The sequence below is a fragment of the Salmo salar genome, chromosome ssa21, assembly GCF_905237065.1.
Source record: "Salmo salar chromosome ssa21, Ssal_v3.1, whole genome shotgun sequence".
Classification (NCBI taxonomy): Eukaryota; Metazoa; Chordata; class Actinopteri; order Salmoniformes; family Salmonidae; genus Salmo; species Salmo salar.
In genome coordinates this window covers 19,885,192-19,890,393 of record NC_059462.1, presented here as the reverse complement: position 1 = coordinate 19,890,393, position 5,202 = coordinate 19,885,192, and positions in this window count along the sequence as shown.

Here is a 5,202-nt window from a genome sequence, read left to right as displayed (position 1 = left end):
TGTCCTTGAATGGCCCAGCCAGAGTCCGGCCTTGAACCCGATCGAACATCTATGGGGAGACTTGAAAATAGCTGTGCAGCGACGCTCCCCATCCAATCTGACAGAGCTTGAAAGGATCTGCAGAGAAGAATGGGAGAAACTCCCCAAATACAGGTGTGCCAAGCTTGTAGAGTCATACCCAAGAAGACTCAAGGCTGTAATCACCGCTAAAGCTGCTTGAACAAAGTACTGAGTAAAGGGTCTGAATACTTATGTAAATGTGACATTTCAGTTATTTTCTTTTTTGAAATTTGCACCAAAAAAAAACAGCCTGTTTTTGCTTTGTCATTATGGGATATTGTGTGTAGATTGATCAGAAAAAAAATAAACAATTTCATCAATTTTAGAATAAGGCTGTAATGTAACAAAATGTAGAAAAGTCAAAGGGTCTGAATACTTTCCAAATGCACTGTATATGGGACGACAACTTTATGTGATAACGTTGGGTGTGTATTATAGCCATCAATAATAAGCACAAGTGGTCTTAGCCGCCATATTTTCAAATGGAGACGTTGACCTTGTCGATTTTACTAAATGGAGGGAATTTAAAATAGTGTGAACCATAAAACAGTAATAACTGAATTTGAAAGCAGGGTTTACCATCGCACCTTCTCAATTTGATTAGTACAATACCAATTGTATGTTAGTAGAGCAATACCGACTAGCTGTTGTTTAGGAACCCAGTGCAAATGTCTAGTTGTCCCAGTTTTGGGGATCTTGTTCACTGTACAGTTGTTTTATTTCTTGTTGACTAGCGTTAGCCATAGTCCTAGGTAACCCCGGCCCACACCCATCCTCAAGATGACTGTAACAGATATGCACTATTGTTTGATTCTAAAATGCATCGTATGTTTTTAAAATTTCCGTCAAGTATTTTTCACATTTCTGATAGTCTCCCATGAATGATGTGCTGTACATGTTTGTATAGCAACGTTTGAGTAATGTAGTCAATGACATGCATTTCTGGGGTACTGGGGTCCTCTATTAATGTCACTTTAGATCAGGCAATTTTAGAGCCACCATCATATGAAGTCATTTTTCAGGTTTCCCTCTCAAATTCATATTTTAGTCACGTACCAGTTCAGCTGTCTCACTAATTGTATTGATGTTTAAAATGATTACCTCTTCTTTCAGTTACACTGATAGATTGTGTTCTCTATTCTCATGCAATAGTTAAAGGGAGAATTCACTAAAAATAGAAATTGTATGATTTACCACTTATTGTGTTTCATGTTTTTAGAGTACAGTATTCGATAACAATGCCTACGATGGTGTGGTTAGCTTTTGGTCAGGGGAGGCTATCCAAAGCATACTGACACATACACAATAACCAGGATAAGCCCTGAACAACTGTCGGGTTGATCATTGCAACACCATGGAGTAAAAAAAAAAACGTGAATTTTTATATTTAGTGAAGAACCAAAATGTGAGGATAAAATATACATTTTTATAATCTATTAGATGGATGTATTTTTGTTCAGAACACAAATCATTTTTAGCATGCAAATCTTTGTTCATTTACCTAAGTGGGGATTGTTATTTAATGGCCATTTTGAACACCGTATTATTAAGTCATTTGAATGCTTCAATAGATACCCCCTACGTCATGGAAATATTTTGGCAGTATGATTTATTCAGAAATGTTTACCTAATTCTACCTAATTCTGTACATGACTGTTTCTGTATTCAAAATAGCAATCTCTAAATAAGGTAAAGCAACCACAAGTTGGCTCCAACAGAAACAGATCAGCACCCAGGCTGCCACCAACCAGCTTCACAAAAGGAGGTTATCTGAACCACCTTAGCTCCCTGTGAGTTCCTGTTCCTCTCTAACACCTACCTTTGTTCTTACACTCTGTTGAACTTGTAACGGCTTTGTATTATACAGTAGAATTATACATTTATAACTGTGGGATGAAACTGTGTTTGTTGTCGATAGAAGTTGTTCTTATCACTGTTGTTGTTGGTAAAAACATAATTAGGTTATGCATTGTCATGCACCCAATTGTTTTGTAAACACTAATATATTTACTTTGTTATACAGCACATGAACATTAAACTTTATTTTTTTAGATCTGATGGTGGATTACTTTTCATGCAGCTGTCCTTTTTCCTAGAAAAATTATTGATGTGCTTTATATTGAACTACGTTGAACATAAATCGAGTTCTTTGTGGAGAGCCCAGAGTTCTGTGAAGTTCTTAGCTTGACAAACCAAAACAACTTCTGAGAACTAATTTGAGGTAAAAGTGAGGTAAATATCCTCTCCTCTGTGATAGGGTTGCAGATCCTCTCTCTGAATCGAGATAACAACCTGAGTAGATGAGGTTTGGGCAACTTTTTGTGTCCTCAGCAAATACTGTGCTAGTTTTGCGTTCAGAAAACCCCAACGAGGTGGATGTAAAAGCGTCTACGAGGGTGTACATAGTGAAAAGGCAATTCAGCCTGCACAATTCTCCATCTCTTTCAAGTCCAAAAAACAACCCACATTTGCATACAAGATTTGGAAATTCTGCCGCTGTAGTGCTTCTGAACAGAGTGATACTGATTCTCCAGCATACAGCATATTCCAGCTCAAACTCGCAAACCTTTGACTCTCAACACCATCTTAGTGTCCTTATTCATGCGTAGCCATTTAAACTCGGTTAGCATTTGGATGTTTTTGGAAAAACTTCAGAGAGGAAAGTTTCAAGTCACTGCTATGTGCTATGTTCTAAGAAACAAACAGTTATACACAGCATGTATATAGGTCAGATAGGTCCTATCAGATGCCTGGGTGTGGCTGTGTTACACATAAATATAGAACCCTGATATATTGTATATACAGTGCCTTGCAAAAGTATTCAGACCCCTTGGATTTCGTCAAATTTTATTGTGTTACGAAGTGGTACTAAAATTGATTTAATTGTCATTTTCTTGGTCAACATCTACACAAAATACTCTGTAATGTGAAAGTGGAAGGAACATGAAATGTTATTTTAAGAGAAATAAAAATGGTATAACTAAACTATAGTTGTCGTATAAGTTTTCAGCCCCTTTGTTTAGGCAAGCCTAAATTAATTCAGGAGTATAATTTTCCTTAACAAATCACAGAATAAGTTATATGGACTCCCTCTGTGTGAAATAATACTGGTTGACCAGATTTTTTAATGACTACCCCTTCCTCTGTCCCCCATACATACAACATCTATAAGGTCCCTCAGACAAGTATTGAATTTCAAGCACAGATTCAACTACAAAGACCAGGGAGCTTTTCAAAAGCCTCATAAAGAAGGGCAGTGATTGGTAGATGGGTAACAATAACAAATCAGACATTGAATATCTCTTTAAGCATGGTCAAGTTAATAATTATGCTGTGGATTATGTATTAAACCACCCAAACACATCAAAGATAAAGATGTCCTTCTGAACTGAGCTGCAGGACAGGAATGGAACTGTTCATGGATGTTACCATGAGGCCAAAGGTGATTTAAAAACAGCTACAGAGTTCAATGGCTGTGATGGGAGAAAACTGAGAATGGATCAACAACATTGTAGTGACTCTACAATACAGACCTCCACAATACTGACAGAGTGAAAAGAAGAATACAAATATACAGAATACAAATATTACAAAACATGCATCTTGTATGCAACAAGGCACTAAAATAATACTGGGGGGGGACACACAGCAAAGGAATACACTTTCTGGCCTAAATGTAAAGCCTTATCTTTGGGGCAAATCCAACACATCACTGAGTAACTGCCTCCTTATTTTCAAGCATGGTGGTGGCTGCATCATGGTATGGGTACGCTTAACATCGGCAAATACTGGGGAGTTTTTCAGGAAAAAATAAGTTGAGCTAAGCACAGGCAAAATTCTAGAGGAAAACCTGTTTCAGTCTGCTTTACACCAGAGACTGGGAGAGAAATCCACCTTTCAGCAGGACAATAACCTACAACACATTCCAACTCTACACTGGAGTTGCTTACCAAGAAGACAGTGAATGTTTCTGAGTGGCCAAGTTACAGTTTTGACTTAAATCTGCTTGAAAATCTATGGCAAGACTGGTAAATTGCTGTCTAAGCATGAATCCCAACATCTTGACACAGCTTGAAGAATTTTGAAAGGAATAATGGGCAAATATTGCACAATCCAGGTGTGCAAAGCTCTCATAGACTTATCTAAGACTCACAGCTGTAATCAATACCAAAGGTGTTTCTAACATGTATTGACTCAGAGAGCTGAATATTTATGCAACATACAATATTTTAGTTATTACATATTTATTAATATTTGTTTTATTTTTATGACTTTTTCTTCCACTTTGACGTTACAGAGTATTTTGTGTAGATTTTTTACAAAAAATTACAATTATCAACATTTTAATCCCACTTTGTAACACAATAAAATGCGAAGAAATCCTAGGGGTCTGAATAGGATTGCAAGGCGCTGTAGTGTTACACAGATGTCTAGTAAAGATACATCTGTCTGTTTGTCTTCCTAAAGTCTTATCAGTCTATCACTTTCTATTCAGGGAGTAATGGTGGACTCTATATGTCCAAATTGCATGAAACTTCTATCCTCTGACACATACAGTGGCTTGCGAAAGCATTCACCCCCTTAGCATTTTGTTGCCTTATGACCTGGAATTAAAATGGATTTTTGGGGGGTTTGTATCATTTGGTTAACACAACATATCACTTTGGAGATGCAAAATATGTTTTATTGTAAAACAAACAAGAACTAAGACAAAAACACTGAAAACTTGAACGTGCATAACAATTCACCCCCCAAAGTCAATACTTTGTAGAACCACCTTTTGCAGCAATTACAGCTGCAAGTCTCGAGGGTTGCTTTAGCAGTATGCTTAGGGTCATTGTCCTGCTGGAAGATGAATCTCCGTCCCAGTCTCAAATCTCTGGAAGACTGAAACAGGTTTCCCTCAAGAATTTCCCTGTATTTAGCACTATCATTCCTTCAATTCTGACCAGTTTCCCAGTCCCTGCCGATGGAAAAACATCCCCAAAGCATGATGCTGCCACCACCATGCTTCAATGTGGGGATGGTATTCTCGGGGTGATGAGAGGTGCTGGGTTTGCGCCAGACAGTTTTAGTCTCATCTGATCAGAGTTCCTTCTTCCATATGTTTGGGGAGTCTCCCACATGCCTTTTGGCAAACAC